We start from the raw sequence: 21,062 nt of genomic DNA, 5'->3' as shown, positions 1-21,062 counted from the left end.
CCACCTCTTGATGTCTCTTCCCCAACACATCAGAATTGTTCTTTGTTTTCTGCAGCACCAGTCTAACCGATGTCACTAAAACTACAGAGGTCCATATGACGCCATTTCAGTTACCTTTATGAGACTGTTCAACATTTCTCTGCTGTGAAAACACAGACATCAGCCTTCATGTAGATCATCTTCAGCTCCCTTATATCACCAGACAGGGACTTTAATGCCCAATAGTTGATCCTCTATGTTCTTCCAATATCCTAAAGTACCCAAACATCTTCCAGCTCCAAGACTTTCTGGAACTTCATTGCATCCTCAGTCTCTGCCAATCAATGGTTTAAAATAGAGAGTACAATAAAGCCATGCATGGGAGGGCTTGCAGCAGCAGTGTTGCTTAGCTGACTCCAATTCCTTGAGCCTGTTTATCCTACTTATACTCTCTGTGGGCATGCTACTCTCCCCGGAAAACACAAGTAGTAGAAATCCACAGTCATAGGAATCTCTTGGTAAATGTTGTCTTGAATTAAATCTCAACTTAGTGACTGAACCAAATAGGTCAAATTGAGCCCTTTCATTTCAGTGCCAAGTCCCACACAGCCTAATGCTTGCAAACCACTTCGGTGATTGTAGGAGGCTGGCTTAGTATATAGTGCACACTTATTTAAGTGAAGCACCTTGCACTAATTTAGACAACCCTTGTGGTGGTTTTAGTAGTCTTACACAACCTTAGAAAACTCTCTAAGTGGTAGCTGTGGAGGGATGTATGATGTTACAATGCATACTTTTACAAAGTATACCTTTACAACGCATTTTTTACAACGCAACATCCTATACAACGCATTCCATTGCAACGCATGCCATTACAACAAATTTTCTGAAAGCTACCTTTACAACACATTCCATTACAAAACATACTACCTTTACAACGCATACCATTACAACGCATACCATTACATTGCATGCATAGTAAGTATTGGATAGTGTAGGGGTAAAAATTACTATTCTAACTCCAGGGGGTGCAACAGTAGGGTAAGTGTTGGATAGTGTAGGGGTAATTACTATTCTAACTCCAGGAGGTGCAACAGTAGAGTAAGTGTTGGATATTGTAAGGGTATTATGCGTTGTAATGGTATGCATTGTAATGGTATGCGCTGTAATGACTGCGTTGTAATGACATGAGTTGTCATTGTATGAGTTGTAGTGTCATGCGTGGTAATGGTTGCGTTGTAATGGCATGCGTTGTAAGTGATGTTGCGTTGTAATGACTGCGTTGTAATGGTAGTGTGTTGTAAAAGTTGTGTTGTAAAGGTTGTTTCCCCTGTGGAGAGCAGCCTTCGGACTTAGTCCGGAAGAAGTGTTAAGCAGCTTGTTTTACCATGTCTAACCATGTAGTGTAGGTTAAACGAACAGAAACCACACAGTGTCATTATAAAAATAAGTCTAATTATTACACAACACTCGCTAACACATTGGTATATCTCCTACCAGGAGATATCAATACAAATACACAGGAATGCTTCAATTGCAAGTGGTAAGTAAGCACCATACACAGTGGTCTCCAGGCGGAGACCAAACTATATACTAAGAAAGTGGAATGTGAACTGCGAACAAAGTTGGGATTTGGACCAGGAGACTCAGAAGAGCTGGGGACACAAGGAACCAGGCAAGGAAAGTACCCAGTAATCCCACAGAGGCTGTGTTTAGAGTGTGAACACAGCTCTGGACTTAATAGAATTCAAAGGGAAAGTCGTAGTTGTAGTTTTGAAGAAGAAGGACCCTTTCCAGTGGACCCTGAAGAAACCCCGTGGATACTCCAGGAACCAGGATTCCTACACCAGGGAAGCCAGGTGCATAGGAGCAAAGTGAGGTCAGAAAGTGCCGTAAACCACAATGGAGGACTTCAGAAAAGATGCAGATGGAATCAAAGGGTGGATTCTTGAAGAGAAGAACCTGCAAGTAGAGGGGACAAAGTCTATGCCACTCGGAGGAGACCAGGAGACACAGAAGGACAATGCCTACTGATGGCGGAAGATGCAGGAGGGATGGCAGTGACCTTATTGCTGCAGCTGCGAGGACCAGACGATGCTGAGGAAAACCAAGAGCTATTCACGAGCTGTCGCATGTCAGAAGTCCAGAACCAGGGGGTCGGTGTCCAGCGGAAGCACCAACAAGCCTTGGCAGCGGCAGCAGACGTGGAAAGCGATGAAGAAGCAACGTTGGGACCAGCAAGGTCCTAGAGACTCACCAAGTGCAGGAGAGTCAGAGCCCACCACGAGCAAACAGAGGAGCCCACTGAAGCAGGGGAAGACCCTCGAGAGGACCCACAGGCGGAAGGCACAGGAGTCGCAAGAGGACATTGAGCAGCTCACCAAAGATAAAGGTCCACGGTGCAGAGGATGTGGTGAGGACAAAGATCTTTGGAGGAAGAGCTGCTGGAGCCTCTTGGAGCCTGAAGATCTCTGGAGTGTAGAGCCAACAAGCCTTGGCAACGGCAAGTCTACGTGGAGCACAGGAGTTCAGTACCAGCTGTTCCGACAGATGATACTGGCCTCAAAATTGCAGAGAGGATAGGTCAGGCCTCGAGGGAGTTGCAGAACCACCTCTTGTGTTGCTGAGCCTTTCGAAGTCCATGGGAGGTCAGGAGCAGCAGACCAGTCAGTTTCATTGAAGTGCCTGCATATGCAGGGGAGTGACTTCTTCACTCCAAGGGAGATTATTTTGGATGTCCTTGATGCCCACAGGTATGTTGAAGATCCTGGTAGAAGCACAGACACAGACAATGAAGAAAACTTGCAGAACAGTGAGACCAGTCGCATCAGGAGTCTTCCTTGATGCTGTCTTGGTTCCAGGCGAAGTCCAGCGAAGTCCAAGTGTCCAAAAAGTCAAAGAGTGACGTGGTTTTAAGCTTGAGTCTTGTCCCATGATGAATCTAAGGACCCACCCACAGGTAAGCCCTTTTGTACCCTCAGAAAGGGGTTAGGACAACTCAGGGGTCCCTCCCAGAGGAGGGGCTGGCCATAGGGAAGGATACTCGCATGTGCTTTTTCCAGTTTCGCACCAGAGTGAGAGCCAAGGGCTCCCAGAACTGGTTCTAACTAGAGTATGCAAGGAGGGCACCAAATGTGCACTTCAAAGCAGTCTGGTGCCGCTGGCAAGCGCCCCCACCCCAGCCCAATAGACTAAGTCTTGTCTGGGAGGTGGTCACACTACCCTGTAAGAGGAAACCTATTGTTCTACCTTCCCCTTCTCGAGCTTAGCTCATCAGCATTAGGGCAGAATCGTGTCTCGGGTTATCAGCAGCACTAGTTTGCCTGCATACCTTGGAAGGCTTTTATCAGGAGTACTGAGGGCTTCCCGGAGTAGCCCCCCCCAATGCATGGAATCATACCTCCAACACTGGTAAAGGTGTTGGAGGTATGATTCCAACATGTTTGATACTAAACATGCCCAGGTTTGGCACATCCACTACATAGTTAGCCATGGCGTAATGATGCATGGCCACTATATGTATCAAAATGGCTGACCACACTTACAAAGCCTGGAGAATCGACTCTTTGGTTAGCAGGGGGTGTCCTGTTCATGCAGGGGCACCATCACACTTTTAACCCAGCACCCTGCCTTCAGGATTGAAAGGCCGGCCTTAGGGGTAACATTATACGTTTTAAGTGTAGTGACCTCAGATATAACAAAATGTATATCTGCCGTAAGTGGTGCTTGCAGAAACGTACACAGGCTGCAATGGCAAGCCTATAGTCACAGTTTGAGTGGTCTCTAATGGGTGGCATGATACATGCCACCCATTAGAGACCACTAGATGATGGACGGGGTGCTAAAACCTTTCAGACACTCACCCCCAGTCACAGATCCGGGTTGAATCCATCATCGTGCTTTAGCTCACTTCGCCACCTCAGTTCAGACCCAGCCATATGCAAATCAGTTTTGAACCTGTCCCTCATGGGAACAGTTCAGCCAGAATTGCTAAGCCAGGTCTTCCCTGGACTGGAAACAAACATCCTGAGATGAGCGGTCCCATTTCCACCTCTGAACTTCCGTTCCCACTGTGGATATCTTACGTATTTGAACCTGGGATTCCAAAAAGGGGAATTGGAGACGAGAGAGCAAGAGCGTAGGTTCTGCATTGGTTGAGGATTCCCAGTGGAGTCTGGTCCTCTGCTGAGCCTGAGGTCCAAATCACTGGAGCCTGAGCTACTTGCATTAATCAACTCGGTGAAAAAGCAATGTGGAATTAGGTACCAACTCAAGACTTTAACACTATACACTGGTATTGTGTATACATCACAAAATGTGGAGTGAGAAATGCCCAGAGCTGCGTTTCCTCTTTTCCCACAGGTTTTTTGTAAATATAGAACCTCCTTCTGCGTAGCAGTATTTCAGGTGACTCCTTCTGCAGGAAAGAGATAGTTCCTAACATCCTTCTAGTAAAGAACCAAGATCTTCTGTGCACCACCAACCCGCCACAAACCTGGTAAATTACTGTTGTTTGTCACACATAAGAATTCTTCATTCCACAAAGTTACTCTTGGTTGCAACACATCACTCTCTTGCAGTTACTGAACACTACTTTATTGGTGATCTTAAAAAGTACACTCATTGGTTCAGAAGTGAAAAATCACAGTTCCAATGCAAACGTTATGCAAAATGTTCTCTTTAGTTTGTGCAGAACTATTACCCCAAGTTTGTGTCAAAACGATTAACAATTCCCTTGTGATCTTCTGTAATGAGTCCCTGCGTACATGGATTTTAAAACAGGCAGGTCTTAATTTCTGTTGTCTTTTAAGTGCTAGTGTTACAACCCTTTATCCGATGCTTAATAAAGGGAATTACTTTTTTTGCTTGGTCTTTTCAGGTTTTCACTTAGGTGTGGACTGACTCCACTGGTGCTGGTGAACACTCCAGGGCTCTGTTAGAAAGGTCTCAGGAAGACGACTGACAGGATCTCTGCTCCCAATATATGACGAAATTCCGCAAACTTTTATCCCGCATACCATGACTCCGCATTTATTACAACGCATGAGTCATTAGTCCGCAGTACCATTACTCCGCAAACAATTAATTTTTCACCCTAAAAACTAATCCCACCCAAGTCCCTTAAAATACCCCAGCACCCCAAAATACTAAACCACCCTTACTCCTTAAAATACCCCAGCACCCTTAAACACTAACCCATCCTGACCCCAGAAATACCCCTGTACCCCAAACCTATCCTTGAACCCTAAATTACCCCTGTACCCTAAAAATACCCCTGTACCCCAAAACCTAAACCTACCCCTGAACCCTAAAATACCCCTGTACCCCAAAACCCAAACCTACCCCTGATACCTAAAATACCCCTGTACCCCAAAACCCAAACCAACCCCATAACCCTAAAATACCCCTGTACCCCAAAACCCACGCCTATCCCTCAACCCTAAAAATACCCCTGTTCCCCAAAACCCAAACCTACCCCTGAACCCTAAAATACCCCTGTACCCCAAAACCCAAACCTACCCCTGAACCCTAAAATACCCCTGTACCCCAAAACCCAAACCTAGCCCTGAACCCTAAAAATACCCCTGTACCCCAAAACCCAAACCCATCCCTCAACCCTAAAAATACCCCTGTACCCCAAAACCCAAACCTACCACTGAACCCTAAAATACCCCTGTACCCAAAAAACTCAAACCTACCCCTGAACCCTAAAATACCCCGGTACCCAAAAACCCAAACCTATCCCTGAACCCTAAAATACACCTGTACCCCAAAACCCAAACCTACCCCTGAACCCTAAAAATACCCCTGTACCCCAAACCCCAACCTACCCCTGAACCCTAAAATACACCTGTACCCCAAAACCCAAACCTACCCCTGAACCCTAAAAATACCCCTGTACCCCAAAACCCAAACCTACCCTTGAACCCTAAAATACTCCATGTACCCCAAAACCCAAACCTATCCCTCGACCCTAAAAATACCCCTGTACCCCAAAACCCAAACCTAGCCATGAACCCTAAAAATACCCCTGTACCCCAAAACCCAAACCTACCCATGAACCCTAAATTACCCCTGTACCCCAAAACCCAAACCTATCCCTGAACCCTAAAAATACCCCTGAACCCCATAACCCACCCTGAACCCTAATAAAACCCCCTACAGCCCAAAACCTAAACCTACCCCCTTAACCCTAAAAATACCCAAGCACCCCAAAACCAACCCTATAATCTAAAATTACCATACTCTAAAAATACAATGTGCACCCCATAAACCAAACCCACCCTTAAAATACCCCTCAACCCCTAAAACATATGCCCTGAACACCTAAAACATATACCCCAACACCCCCAAACTAAAACCATATACTTACCTTAAAGACCTCTCAAGAAGTGCAATGTGAGGTACCACAGGGCTCTTCTTTGAGCCCTTTGTTATTTAACATCTACGTTACCCCACTTGCCAAGGTGGTGAGATCCTTCGGCCTGCAGGTGCTATCGTACGCCGACGACACTCAGATCCTGGTCTCTATTACTCAGTTGGCAAGCGATTCAGCCCTCAAGTTTAGAGCATGCATGGAGGCAGTCTCCCAATGGATGGTGCGAAATTTCTTAAAACTGAATGGGGACAAAACCGCGATTATGGTCTTTGGAGGTAGTCGGGACCTGTGGTCAAAGGACTGGTGGCCACCTTCCCTGGGGGAATGCCCTCTTCCCTCCCTCTCCGCCAGGAACCTTGGGGTGCTAATTGATTCAGCTCTATCATTTGACGCTCAGGTAAATAGAACGGTGTCCACCTGTTGTGCCATCATAAGAACGTTGAGGAAGATTGCTCCCTATCTGTCCCATGCAGCCTGGAAACAAGCAACAGTGGCTTTGGTCTCATCGAGGCTAGATTATTGTAATGCCCTCTATAGTGGCACTAGCAAGAGCTCCATCCACCGTCTTCAGATGGTGCAGAACGCCGCCGCCAGGATGGTCCTGAACCTTCCTAGGCTAGCTTCGGTAACTCTGGCCAGAAGGGATCTTCACTGGCTTCCGATTCCCTCTAGGATTTCTTTCAAACTTCTGTGTCTGGCCCATAGTGCTGTTCATGGCTCAGGCTCAGAGGGTATCAGGTCCCTTTTGCGCGTTTATACTCCCAGAAGAACCCTTCGTTCAGCATCTAAGAATTTGCTCTTGGTCCCCAGAGCTGTGAAGGCAAAATGGGAAGGTATGCTTTTTCCACCTTAGCTCCAAGACTTTGGAATTCTCTCCCTCCGGAACTCTCCAGTCAGGCCTCTCTGTCGGTCTTTAGGAAACACCTGAAGACCTGGCTTTTCTCTCAGACATATTAGAGGCCGCGCTTCCGGTGGTTATAGTGGTCTTCACTTGGTAGTTTGGACTTTCTGTTTGTTTGTTATCGCGCCTTGATGCCCCCTGGGGCTAAGTTTGCGCGTTATAAAATGCCTTTCATTCATTCATTCATTAAACTTAAATATAAAAAACATACTTTTACCATTCATGCTTTTACAACGAATTTCGTTGTAAAAGCATGCATGATAAAAGCATATAAGATGTAATGGTATGCGTTTTAAAAGTATTGCGGAGTAATGGTACTATCGTTGTGATGGTATGCGGAGTGAAGGTATGCGGAAAGAAAGTTTTGTTGTAAAGGTGTTTTACCCTCTGCGAATTCGAGGTACTTTTCTGAATATTAGGCTCACATGGTAATGCATGGGCTTTGTTTAGAGGGCCAAGCTCAAGATGGTGTACGCATTTCATGAGATTTACCTAAATCTTGCGTGGCTTGAGTTGTTCTTAGCTGCAATGTTGAGCGCATCAAGAGGATGCAGGCAAAGCACGCCCCACACTCTTGGGGGTCGTTGGGGCATTATTAACCCCTTCGCTGCGGCGGCTATTCCGCCGCAGCGCTAAGGGGGAGGCGGGGCCGCGCGGCGGTCCCGTGCTCGTGACGGAACCGCTCTGTCACGGCCCTCGGGTGAGCTGTGCTTGTGACGGAATGGTTCCGTCACGGACCCGCCCGCCCATTAGAACGTCAGCGCAGGCGCGGAATTCGCGCCGTGCAGGCGCGGCGAGCGGGCATTGACGGAACCGTTCCGTCACCAGCACAGCCCACTCGAGGCTCGTGACGGAACGGTTCTGTCACGAGCATGGGAGGGGTTAATAAACAGAACTGGAGCCTCTAGTGTTTTGGGCCATATTTACTCTGTAAATAGCACTGGAGTCTTTAGTGTTAGGAAGCAAGACAGGTACTGGTGATTTACTTGCATATTCGCGAGGAGTTACTCTCCTCCAGACTGCCTTAGGGCCGCCGTCAGCTGGCAGGCCTACATAATACACTCATGACTTCCCTGCCCTTCAGGAGGAACTAAAAGTGCTTCTCTTCCACAAAGCATACACCAATGGACACCCTCAATGGTCCCACTTCTGAGCAAAACTCTTTCCTCCACTGTCTACAGCATTGCTGTACAAAACCAATCCTTAGAAGAAATGTCATCTTTTCTACCTGTGCTGAAGAGGAAATAATGAAGAGGACAGAAGACATCTCTCCTCCTTACAGCTCTCTGTGGGTTTGGTAAATCTGGGATTACGTCAAATTCCACGGGTGGATGCACAGGAACGCCTATTTTCCATCGATGGAATCCTTATCACAACAAAATGTAATATTGCGCAACGCAAGCCTTTGCACTGTGTTACATTTCTTTAACCCCTTCGACGCTGATGACGGAGCGGTTCAGTCATCAGCGTCGGTTGGGCTGTGCTGATGACGGAACCGCTCCGTCATCAGCACAGCCCTCGGGGGAGCGCTGGCACTCCCCCCCCCCCGGGGTATCAATCCTTGTGCTCATCCCTGGGGTGGCAGTGGAAGACTTTCTGCTGCCACCCCCTGGCCCCCCCATGCTTCCTGGTGACATCAGCGCGCATAGCGTGCGCCGACGTCATCAGGAAGTGCTGGACGCGCTGGAAGCCATTTCTTTCCAGCGCGTCCAGCGGGAAGGGTGAGTGTTTCTTGCTCCGGTGGGGCGGGGGGCCCGTTTCTCTGTGCCTTGAGGCATCGGGGGGGGGGGAGGAAACAGTGTTTCCTCTCTCCTGATGTTCCAATGCAGGGCATTTCTGGTGCCCGATCGCGGACAGCGTCACGATCGTGCACCAGGAATGCCCCACTAGACACCAGGGATTGTTTGTTTGTTTTGTTTTCGTGTGCAGGAAGCGACCCCTTGGGCAAGGGTCGCTTCCTTAGGGGGCAAATTACTTTTCAGACTTTTCTGACCCCCCCTGGGGCAGACCGGCCGTTTTTTGGGCCGAATCTGGACCCGGGGGGGTGGGGGGGGGCAGAAAAGCCTGGATAGCTCAGTCGGTAGAGCATCAGATTTTTCATCTGAGGGACCAGGGTTCATGTCCCTGTTCAGGCGCTGTACGAGTTATCTCACAGGGAAAAAGCCAGGACGGGTTCCCAAAGCAAGCGCCTTGAGACCTTGCGGTGATAAGGCGCTATATAAGAACCTTTGACATTTACATGACATTTACACTAGACACCAGGGATAGTATTTTATTTATGAAGGACCAACAATTTTTTGTTTTGACTTTTCTGCCCCAAAACCCCAGGTAACCCCTTTTGCAAAAGCTGGTGGTTTTCACATAGGCAAATTGCCTATGTGAAAACCAGGGGGTTACCTGGATTTTTGGCCCCGTGCTAGACGGCCATCTAGGTAAACCTACCAAACCCACACATTTCTGAAAAGCAGACACCCGGGGGTTTCCAAGGAGGTATGGCTTGCGTGGATCCTCCAAAGTTCCTTTACCCAGAATCCCTTGCAAACCTCAATTTTAGCTGAAAAAATCAGTTTTTTCACACTTTTTTGGTGGGAAAGCGTGGCATCACTGGGCTCACACAAATTTCCTCCCACCCAGCGTTCCTCCAGGTCTCCCGATAAAAATTGTACCTCACTTGTGTGGGTAGGCATAGTGGCTGCAACAGGAAAAGGCCCAATTCGTACGGTGGAGACTTTAAAATTACCTTTAGCAAAACTACCTTATTTTTTGGGGGAGTCACCTGAGCTTTTGGCCCGGGGCTCGGCGGGCATCTTTGGAAACTACCAAACCCAAACAGTTCTGAAAACTAGACACCCGGAGGAGTCCAGGGAGGTATGGCATGCGGGGGTCCCCCAATGTTTTCCTACCCAGAAATCCCTGCAAACCTTAAATTTAGGTTAAAAAAAACACTTTTCCATACATTTTTGCGTGGGATCTCCGTGCCGGCACAAATGTCCTACCACCCAGCATTCCCCTTGATCTCCTGAGTAAAATGATACCTCACTTGTGTGGGTGGGCCAAAGGCCTGTGACTAGGATGACCCCAAAACAGTTGAATTCTCTGTGCTTAATTTGTCAATCCTGAATGCTACAATTTCTTAAAAATACATATTTGGCCTGTTCTGCTTTGGCCCACCCACACAAGTGAGGTATCATTTTACTCGGGAGAGCAAGGGGTACGCTGGGTGGTAGGACATTTGCGCCGGCACGGAGATCCCACGCAAAAAAGTGCCCGTTTTCACTGCGAAATTGCGGTGCGAACACGTTGCGTTTTGGGCTGTTTCCTGCCGCAGGCACTAGGCAGACCCAGGCAAGTGAGGTACCATTTTTTCAGGAGACCTGGGGAAACACGGGGTGGGTGGAAATTTGTTGATCCACGCAGATTCCAGAACTTTCCACCACAGAAATGTGAGGAAAATGCGTTTTGTTTGACAATTGTTTAGCTTTGCAAGGAATTCTGGGTAACAGAACATGGTGGGAGGCAGTTGAGTCACCCCATCCTGAATTCCCCTGGGTATCTAGTTTTCAGAAATGTATAGGTTTGCTAGGTTTCCCTAGGTGCCAGCAGAGCTAGGGTTCAAACACTAAAGGTAGGCACTTTGCCAAAAAAGGGCCCGTTTACACTGCGAAATTTCGGTGCGATCACGTTGCGTTTTGCGCTGTTTCCTGTCACTCGGCAGACCCAGTCAAGTGAGGTACCATTTTTCTTGGGAGACCTGGGGGAACGCTGGGTGGGTGAAAATTTGTTGATCCACGCAGATTCCAGAACTTTACACCACAGAAATGTGAGGAAAATGCGTTTGTTTGTCCATTTTTTAGCCTTGCAAGGGATTCTGGGTAACAGAACCTGGTGGGAGGCAGTTGAGTCACCCCATCCTGAACTCCCCTGGGTGTCTACTTTTCAAAAAAGTATAGGTTTGCTAGGTTTCCCTAGGTGCTGGCAGAGCTAGGGTTCGAAAACTACAGGTAGGCACTTAGCCAAAAAAGGGCCAGTATTGACTGCGAAATTGAGGTGCGACCACGTTGCGTTTTGCGCCGTTTCCTGTCAAAGGCACTAGGCAGACCCAGGCAAGTGAGGTACCATTTTTCTCGGGAGACCTGGGGAAACGCTAGGTGGGGGAAAATGTGTTGATCCACGCAGATTCCAGTACTTTCCACCACAGAAATGTGAGGAAAATGCGATTGTTTTGTCAATTTCTTAGCTTTACAAGGGATTCTGGGTAACAGAACCTGGTGGGAGGCAGTCGAGCCACCCCATCCTGAATTCCCCTGGGTGTCTACTTTTCAAAAATGTATAAGTTTGCTAGGTTTCCTTCGGGGCCGACAGAGCTAGGGTGCAAAAACTACAGCTAGGCACTTTGCCATAAAAGGGTCAATTTTTAACTGCAAAATTGAGGTGTGACCACGTTGCATTTTGCGGCGTTTCCTGTCGCAGGCCCAAGGCCGACCCACACAAGTGAGGTACCATTTTTATCGGGAGACTTAGGGTAATTCAGATTTGTAAATCAACTGTTATTACCTATTGAGTTTTCATGCATTTCTCCCTTCCCAATGAAAGACATTGTGTAAAAAAAAATCTTTTTGAAAAATGACCAATCATTCTCATGCTAGTATGAGTATTCCCAATTTTGAAAATGTACAAATATATACTGTTTCTAAACTCTATAATTTGTACCCAATTCAGAAATACATAGGAGTCTTTCATACCGATTTTTTCCATGTATACATTTTCCAAGAATAAGTGCTCTATACCCAATAAATAATAAAATACCATTGAAAGTTGCTGCTCAGTGTTTGGCTCTGTGTTCGTCGGGTTCTTGGTGAAACTACAAGTCCTATATATCCCCACAACCAGGAAGGTCAAACGGATGTAACAGTATATTGCTTTTAAAAAGCTGTAAAAATTACAAGAAGTTATAGGTGAAAACGTTTAGACAAAAGGCTGCTTTTTTCAACTAAGTTTCAATTATTCGAATATTTAAATGTTAGTTTCTATAAAGAAACCTTCATGGATTTAGACAAATGACCCCTTGCTGAATGCACACTTTTGTCTACTTTCCGAAAATGTATAGCTTTTCAGGATCCATTATTGCTTTCAAACTCATTTCTACCATTAACTGGAAGGAGGTTGAAAGCTCAAAAAATAGCAAAAATAGGCAATGTCCCAGAAAAATGCCAAAACTGTGTGAAAAATGTTGGTTCTCTGACAAAAGACTGTCATTCCCTAAAAGCTGAGAAAATGGAGATTTCAGCCCCAGAAACCCTTTTTTGATAACATTTGCAGGGAAAAACCCAGAGGCTTTCATCTGCAGCCCGTTTTTAAGCGCGCACTACCCCAAATCGCCAAAAGAAGGCTTAGCACAGGAGGGGAAAAGGCCTAGCAGCGAAGGGGTTAAAGAGTCACGCAAGTCGGTGCAAATCGCATGGCTTTGTAAATGCCTTTTAAGTACTTGCGTTGCCTTGTATTGACTTGCGTCATGCATGTACTTACAAAACATACTTTATAGGACGCGCTAAATGGATAAATAAAAGTATAAGTGAAAGAAATAAAAGTTCATTTCAGAAGGAACAGGCCTGGCAGTGGCTGAGCAGGATGAGTTTCTTTGTTTCAAAGTCGCTGCCTACAAGTATTGTACAGCTTGTCACGCATCATTGTGAAATTACCTGACACCTTGATTATCCAACTCATTTCCCTAACAGGTTTCTCGTTGTTCAGTCTAATTTTCTTTCCATTTACAGATCATTCTGCCTCGTTGCACTAAGATGATGATGATTATCCTGCCGTGCTGCTTGGAAAGTCTCCAGAATTGTTGCAAGAACTTGTGCATTGTGCTCGCGGGACGCCCTGTCATATTGAACAATTTCCTGAATCACTGTTATGCGTCTCTGTGTCATTATCTTGGCACCGCTCAGTGTCTCCTCATAACTCACTTTCATTCCAGGTTCATCCCAGGGCGTGAGCTTCTGCTGCAGGTGAATCTTTGAGGGTGTAGGCGATCACCCAGGTTCAAGAAGCTATCACAAGATGATCTCATTTTAATGACATTTATAATATGGTGCTGACATAGCAATATGTACTGACGACCATTCAGTAGGGTAACAGAATGTTGGTGCAGTTTCAGCCTCTTGCATTTGTTATGTTTGCACCTGCAACGGTAAGGGCCCTTTAAAGGCTCCAGGGGTGGCTATGTCAAGAAGATAATATAACGTGACAAACCGTAACGTAAAGTAATGTAACATAACATAACATAACATAACATAACATAGCATAACATGAGTATGGTCATTCTTATTTTTTTTTAGTGCTGAACAAAAAATGTTGAAATTTAACTCAATGGCGGGTTTAGCGACCTCTAGCGGATGAAGGCTGAGTGAATCCATTGGGATTCAAATCTGTGACCATAGGTCAAATACAGTTCCCTTCATTGGTACACTGAGTTAATAAAGCTGACTCAAGTATAAGATGTGCTTCCAGTGCTCAGGTGGGCAGAAATTAACTAGAGTACTGGGAGAGCGACTGCATTTGCTATGACTCTTACTGTGCTAGATATGCCTTGCACCAGGTCTACTGTTCAGCACCCAACACAATAGAAAACTCCGTTCTTTTAGCACATTGTTCCTGATAAGGCCATATGTACAAAAGCTTTTGCATTTCTTAAGGGCCCGAATTACAATTTTGGCCCATTGAGAAATGCAAAACAGCCTTTCCTAATGTACAAAGGCTGATAGGGTATTTCAAAATGCGATTTCTACCCAATAGAAATCGCGTTTTTCGATTCCCTAAATAGGAAATCGCAAATAGGAATCTCCTATTTTTGAGTTCCTAAGCACATGTACAAAGCATTCCTAAATGCAAAATGGGCTTTTTTTAAATTGCACATGGTTACCATCAACTTGGAGTTTGTGCAATTTAAAAAAAGCCCCCCCAAATGCTTTTTTTAAAGTGCCATAAAGTGCACGGTTGCTCTAGGGTATTTGTACGCTTTAAATGTGCATCACTTTTTTGGGGTGCATTAAGGGGGGCCTTAGGCCCATAGACACTCTTGGTTTTGCATTTCCAAATTTGCGATTTCTAATTAGGAAATCGCAAATTGGGAAATTCAAAACCTTTCTTACCTATGGGCCTTTAGGGCCATAGGTATGTTGTACAAATGGTTTTGCCTTTCCAAAATAGCTATTTCTTAATGGCGATTCCTACTCTGTAGGAATTTCTATTCTATTAAGAGGAGGGGTCTAGGAGGTGGGTCAAAATGTACTTTCTCGAGGCCCAACATATTTATATTGTTGTCTAAAAGGCACAGAATCAAGGCCTCTTTTTGGCTGGATCTGGTCTTTAACCACTTCCTCCTGCTTGGAACAGGCAGTTTAACATCTTCGATAGCATTGCATGAGGCTGTGATTAAAGACCAGAAGCATCAGAAAGGGGCCAGAAATTCAGCTGCAGCTTACAGCCCTGTTACATTTGTCAACCTTGGGGTGGTGTTCCCTTGTAGAGGTGGACCTCAGCAAGGCCTACCAGTGCTAGGGTTTTGCCCTTCTCTGCACACAAGTCCTCAGACCAGTAAATAGAAGTTGGCACGGAAACTGAAATGTCAAAGAGATAGTTTATTAAACCTCATGAGGTGGAACTACATTCACACAACACCATTCGGTAGAGTATGAAGTAGCACAAGGAGTAGAAGAACCATGGGTCTTTTATACCCACACAGGGGCTCAAAAGAAGGCGGTACAAGCACACATAGGAGAGTTACATGCGTAAATGGTCATACAGAAATACACAGTCAACAAAGAAGGAGGAGCCAATAGTTGCTGACTTAAGTAGAAACATCCTGACAGTAACAGACCTAAACAGGTGCATGGGCAGCTACAAACTTCTCTGCGCATGTGCAGAGTAGCAGAGGCTACGTATAGCCAGTTCTTTGAGCAAGGCACAAGGGCAAATGACAGAGCAGAAGGAAAGAGCACATGGCGAACATATGGCAGACAAAATGGCTGCCGGAAAGAAGATGGCTTCTGCTAAATGCTAACATCGATCTCTGCCAAATTTCCACACCCTCAAACATTTAGCCTTCACCCCATCTATTTTGATGAATTTGATTTTGTTGGCCTTAGGACTCTGAGCACTTTACCACTGCTGACCAGTACTAAAGTGCTTGTGCTCACTGCCTAACACATAGTAAAATTGGCTTACACCTAATGCCCATATTGAATTTACTTATAACTCCTTAGTAAATTGTAATACCATATACCTGGGCGGATAACTTAGATGCAACTAATGGGCCCACAGCAATTCTCCCACTTAAGTAACCCCTTAAACCATGTCCGAGGCCTGCTATTGCATCTTGGGGCAGTTTTAAATTTCCAATACAATTTGGGAAAATAAGCCCATTTACAAGTCTTAAACTCCCTTTTTAGTACATATAGTTACCCCTAAAGTAGGCCCTAGACAGCCCATAGGTGAGAGTGCATTGTTATTAAATAGTTGGACATGTACTTTTAAGTTTTACATGTCCTGCTACTAAAAACCTCACAAATTAGTTTTTCACTACTGTGAGGCCTACCTCTTCCATTGAATAACATTGGGTTAGCTTATTACACTTAATAAGTGATAACTTTTGATTGGGATTAGGTAGGAAAGCCATGTTTCGTGTCTGAGAAATTGTAATTCAAAATTCTCTTTAATGGTAAAGTTAGATTTTAAATTTCAGTTTAGAAAAGGTCACTTTTAGAAATTGGCATTTTTCTGTCCTACCCATTAGGTAAGTGCAGCCGGTTCCTGGGTCACATGACTGGGTATAGCTGACAATTTTCTTTTGTATATTCCTCCCAGACCCCCACACAACACAAGGATTAGATGTGCCTGGATAGGCCATCTCAAGCAGAATGGGGGGGTGGAGTTGGGCACAGCCTCACTTGCGCTTTAATCAGCTGTGCCCTGCTCTCACACAAAGATCTTCACTCTAGCCTATCGTGCCTGCAGACAGACTAGGACCAGTACAGTGAGGCACAAAATACCAAACACTTCTGTAACTTCCAGAAACTTCTCCTACTCCAAAGTAGGCATCAGGTATAGAAACAGGACCTTCAGACATACTCCTAAGTTCACTTACTGGACCTGCTGGGCACTTCAGAAGACTGCTTTGCTGCTTCCAAGAAGGACTGACCAGCTGCCTGAAGCTTCCTCTGAGCCCCAGCCTTACTAAATTCTGACTTTCCAAGTGGTGCCTCACCAGCCCTGGACCCTTAGAAGTGGTGCTAAAGGTGCCCAGATAGCCCAGAACCAAACCTTGGGACTTTTACAATTTTTGACCAAAAAGAGACCGGGACATACCTGCTCGTCGATCTACCCATGGTAAATCGTCAGTCGGCCTGACTTCACGGCAGCCCTGCTACGTTCTTCTCTGCGTTCTCAAATAGTGTCATGCACTCACCTGGTTACAACCAGGGAGACGTTACTGGGACTGATGCTGGACCTTCTGTTTTCCTCAGGGCCAAGCCCATTCAGGGAATAACTTCTCCCTAAACAAAGTGAGGCCCTTGGAGTGAAGGTGGTTTAGGACAAAATAAGAAAACAGAGACTTGAGGTACTGGCTCCGGTCAGCAACTGCACTGCGCAGCATACACTGGAGACCCTCTGAGTCTGCTAGGTAGATGTGCACAGGACCATGACCTCTGATCTCACAAAGAGGCAATGCATTGGAAACACCAAGAAGAGGCAAGTACTATCAATTCACTAGAGGCCTCACAAACAATGGATTTGAAAACTTCAGAAACATACACTTACAGCCTCTTTCAGAAACATAGCAAGGAAACTGAATAACTGGAACAAGTTATTGACACTCCCAAGGAAAAACTCGAAACAAAGATCTCAGTACACGGTGACATGGTGAGGATAATTCTCTAAGAACGACTGTTTATCAGAGAAACACAGAGCAAAGTCTCTAGTCCTTGTATAAACATAATGCAAAGGCCAAGGTATCAGGAAGGGTCTAGAGCAAGAACAATCAAGGTGAATTGAAGGGAAGTCACTGGCAGGAAACTTGAAGACAAGTCTATAGTCTTGAAGACTCCGATACTTTGGCCTGATTTCCACTATTAAAGGATAGTGTGCACTAACCTGATATTAAGTACTTAGCATAGTACTTCAACTTGTCCTAAGTTCGAAGAAGGTCTTGAGTTCCTGAGTCAGGAAGTCGCTGAGGAACTGGAGGAGCTGAGCAGGATTTTGGAAAAAGGGGGCGGTGATGGACAGAGTTTCTGAATGATGCAGAATACTCTTACCAAGTCAAGAGATCATGGTTTTAATCCATCACCATTTTTTAGCTCAATGCACCATCCCAGCTCAGAACCTGGCTATATGCAAATTAGTCTGTTCCTGTCCCAGTGCATGATGGGAACAGGGCAAACCAAACTACCAAGCCAATTCTTATACTGGGAAGGAAACAAGCTTCCGGGGACCGGTTTCTGGCATCACAGCCTTCGTCGGCCCGGCTTGCTTGAATCCTGATGGTGCAATGAGCAAGGGACTCACGTCTGAGCATACCCTCCCACACATAGTGTGGATAAAAGCGATTTTGGAAAAAGGGGGTGGTGATGGACAGAGTTTCTGAATGATGCAGAATACTCTTACCAAGTCAACAGATCATGGTTTTAATCCATCACCGTTTTTTAGCTCAATGCACCATCCCAGCTCAGAACCTGGCTATATGCAAATTAGTCTGTTCCTGTCCCAGTGCATGATGGGAACAGGGTAAACCAAACTACCAAGCCAATTCTTATACTGGGAAGGAAACAAGCTTCCGGGGACCGGTTTCTGGCATCACAGCCTTCGTCGGCCCGGCCTGCTTGAATCCTGATGGTGCAATGAGCAAGGGACTCACGTCTGAGCATACCCTCCCACCCATAGTGTGGATGAAAGTGATTTTGGAAAAAGGGGGTGGTGATGGACAGAGTTTCTGAATGATGCAGAATACTCTTACCAAGTCAAGACATCACAGTTTTAATCCATCACCGTTTTTTAGCTCAATGCACCATCCCAGCTCAGAACCTGGCTATATGCAAATTAGTCTGTTCCTGTCCCAGTGCATGATGGGATCAGGGCAAACCAAACTACCAAGCCAATTCTTATACTGGGAAGGAATCAAGCTTCCGGGGACCGGTTTCTGGCATCACAGCCTTCGTCGGCCCGGCTTGCTTGAATCCTGATGGTGCAATGAGCAAGGGACTCATGTCTTAGCATACCCTCCCACACATAGTGTGGAGCTGAGCAGGAGGCAGAAAAAAGAATGCTCAGAGGGAGCTGGAGCCAAGGGAATTACCGGTGGAGCTTAGAACTGCAGCTGCAAAATGCACTGCCCAGGTCTGGTCGATTCTTCAGGTGAGTGGATAGGCAGGATGCTTGTTCTGCAGGGAGCATAGGCCAAGCAAGGGACTTGGGTTAAGGCATAGTTTATATAGCATGTTCATGGTCCCAAGAATACAGAGGGAGCACGTGTGGCATGTGGCATAAGTGACAATCGGGAAAGTTCTCCAAAACTCCTGAAGAAAACACGTGATAGTACACTGGCTTTGATTTTTTAGCAAGAGTAGGTGCAAACTAGCATCTGAAATCAAAATATCAGTAACACATGTTTTGCTTTGTCTAAACGTGCTCAACAGCACTCCAAGATTCTAGTAACAGTTGGAGCAAGGCAAGCCATTGGTTCACATGCTCAGTGAATGCTTGCAAGCTCAGGCGTAATGGAATCAAGGGGACTTTAGAAACTTATCTTAATGAGTGCTGATATCACCCACATGGTCACATAGTTAAAAAGGGGAGCGTGGTTGAGTATCCCATGCTATTCTTTCTTACACATAATCAAGCACGTAATCTTACCTCCAATGCGAGATAAAAGTACTCCCTAGGGTCCGGAAGAGGTGTTGCGCTCAGTCGTGACCCTATTGGTAGCATCTACCTAGAAAGGTTATTAATCTGACAAGGCGGTCCGGTTATTAAAAGTAGTTAGTGGCCTCCCTGATAATTTTTTACTCACATTATCACACATGAAAGAGCACCTCACATAGACTCTACCTTGCACTCACCAAACGGCATACCAATAAAAGATCTCAGCCAAAGTGACCCTTCGGGGGACCCGTTGGGCATTGCAGCGCCGGCCCAACGAGGAGCCACAGCCCTATGATGAAGCATGACATCCCTTCTGGATGTGTGAGGGCAGTCCTGCTGACTGCCACCTTACATATGCCCCTATCTTGGATAACCTGTTGACACTCTAGCTTTCTCTTTAGGAATTGAGACCCTTATTTTTGATTGTGGTATAAATCAAGGAGCACGGGCTCTGGACCTCTTATCTAGCTCCGAGCCCCCCCTTTTTTCCTTCCCTGAGGGAAGGAAAATAGCTTGCACAGGCCTGAGCATCTAAATGTACAGGTGCATGTTTAAACCGTTGAAAGGTTTTTGAGTTCTATTTTTGGTCACACTTTTTCTTTAAAAGTGAAGGCTTTCTACTTCTCCTGAGGGATTCATTATTTGTTTCTTATTATATATCTACCCGGGTTCCTAGGGAGGCTAGGTTGCCCCATTATTTGTTTTACGTTCTTCTTCGCAGAAGTATCTCCTGTCAGCGACTCCTCGTAGACGGGGTATCTAGCCATGTAGAGCCTTCATCGGCTGCAGCCTGCAGCTTCTGTCGCTGGAGATTTTTGATTTCCGAAAAAGAGACTGAGTCCGAACCGAGATATCTTTGCCACGGCTTAGTATAGCAGCTCCCTGATGACTACGCCTCCTCCTTGGACACTGCCGGCTGCCTTGCCCCATTGAACTTTACCTTATCAGACATTTTTCTTGAAAATGTCTTCAAAGTTCAAAGGTAAGCAGAGACTGCACCCAATCCATTTAGTGTATCCAACCCACTCTCCCTCACAGTTGGCCATAACTTTCGACTTTGCCCTGGTCTACGCGACAAGATGTCAGTGATCAGTGCTTTGATCTTTTAGGTGCTATTTTCCACTTTAAAACTTTCAAAGTTGATAACTTTGGTTCTACTGGTTAGATTCTTGTCGTTTTAATGTTGAATAATTTATTACAATTCACACTATTTTTCTACATTGGTGTGAGATTTTTCTTCTGTTGTGTATTTAATGTATTGTTGTTTGTATACTACATAAATACTTTACACATTGCCTCTAAGTTAAGCGCAACATTTTCGTGCCAAGCTATCAGAGGGCTAAGAACAGGTGACTTTTGTGACTTTTTGTGGTTCCCCTTGACAGGGATTGTGGTTATTGCTTAAGTGGAGTTTCACCTCACTCAACCAGCAACCCCATTTCTTGCTGGCCTCATCAGGCCCAACAGGTCTGACTTTAGCATTGGTGCACCCGATGTGACAATCTTTGTTGGAACCCATGCCAATGACCTTCTTTTCCTCGACCTGCTCACTAACACTCTCCAGCTGTGTCCCTCGTCTCTCTATAGCCCCTCTCATTTATTTAATTTATTTTATCCTCTCTCACATTAATTGAATTTCTTTTATAGTGCTACTCATTGCAGTGTTTGGTGTCAGAGCGCTTTACTTCACACACATATATTACACAGTGACAATGAATCATAGAAGTGTGTAAACCAACGAGTTTCACTCAGAATGTTACAAATAACCAGCCCATTGGCCTTGTTAGTGCATGTGGTGGGATTGCAAGCCTGATACCAGCATTAGAAATAATAAACAATATATTTAAAAATGAGGACCTCATGTCCCAATGGGGACGGCACGCT

General features: G+C 45.7%; 1 long non-coding RNA gene across 1 annotated transcript in view; it reads left to right on the top strand.

Annotated features, from left to right (window-relative positions):
* Window positions 1-14,125, top strand: part of LOC144819272 (uncharacterized) — a 171,456-nt gene extending 157,331 nt beyond the window's left edge. The window contains exon 4 of the long non-coding RNA XR_013607254.1: window positions 13,034-14,125. This is a non-coding gene — a long non-coding RNA (uncharacterized LOC144819272). The remainder of the gene's footprint in view (window positions 1-13,033) is intronic.
* Window positions 14,126-21,062: the final 6,937 nt, after the last annotated feature.

The sequence above is a fragment of the Lissotriton helveticus genome, chromosome 2_1 (assembly GCF_964261635.1).
Source record: "Lissotriton helveticus chromosome 2_1, aLisHel1.1, whole genome shotgun sequence".
Taxonomy (NCBI): Eukaryota; Metazoa; Chordata; class Amphibia; order Caudata; family Salamandridae; genus Lissotriton; species Lissotriton helveticus.
This window is presented reverse-complemented; position numbering and strand designations above follow the sequence as displayed.